Source organism: Salvelinus namaycush, unplaced genomic scaffold (genome assembly GCF_016432855.1).
Source record: "Salvelinus namaycush isolate Seneca unplaced genomic scaffold, SaNama_1.0 Scaffold332, whole genome shotgun sequence".
Taxonomy (NCBI): domain Eukaryota; kingdom Metazoa; phylum Chordata; class Actinopteri; order Salmoniformes; family Salmonidae; genus Salvelinus; species Salvelinus namaycush.
The window spans coordinates 163,716-164,860 of NW_024060253.1; positions in this window are offsets into that span (position 1 = coordinate 163,716).

Below are 1,145 nucleotides of genomic sequence, written 5' to 3' on the forward strand. Positions count from 1 at the left end.
TACTATAGAGTACTGTACACCGATGACAACATAACTATACTATAGAGTACTGTACACCGATGACAACATAACTATACTATAGAGTACTGTACACCGATGACAACATAACTATACTATAGAGTACTGTACACCGATGACAACATAACTATACTATAGAGTACTGTACACCGATGACAACATAACTATACTATAGAGTACTGTACACTGATGACACCATAACTATACTATAGAGTACTGTACACCGATGACAACATAACTATACTATAGAGTACTGTACACTGATGACACCATACCTATACTATAGAGTACTGTACACTGATGACACCATAACTATACTATAGAGTACTGTACACCGATGACAACATAACTATACTATAGAGTACTGTACACTGATGACACCATAACTATACTCTTCAGAGTACTGTACACTGATGACATCATAACTATACTATAGAGTACTGTACACTGATGACATCATAACTATACTATAGAGTACTGTACACTGATGACATCATAACTATACTATAGAGTACTGTACACTGATGACACCATAACTATACTATAGAGTACTGTACACTGATGACACCATAACATTACTATAGAGTGCTGTACACTGATGACACCATAACATTACTATAGAGTGCTGTACACTGATGACACCATAACTATACTATAGAGTACTGTACACTGATGACACCATAACTATACTATAGAGTACTGTACACTGATGACACCATAACTATACTATAGAGTACTGTACACTGATGACACCATAACTATACTATAGAGTACTGTACACTGATGACACCATAACTATACTATAGAGTACTGTACACTGATGACACATAACTATACTATAGAGTACTGTACACTGATGACACCATAACTATACTATAGAGTACTGTACACTGATGACATCATAACTATACTATAGAGTACTGTACACTGATGACATCATAACTATACTATAGAGTACTGTACACTGATGACATCATAACTATACTATAGAGTACTGTACACTGATGACAACATAACTATACTATAGAGTACTGTACACTGATGACACCATCACTATACTATAGAGTACTGTACACTGATGACACCATAACTATACTATAGAGTACTGTACACTGATGACACCATAA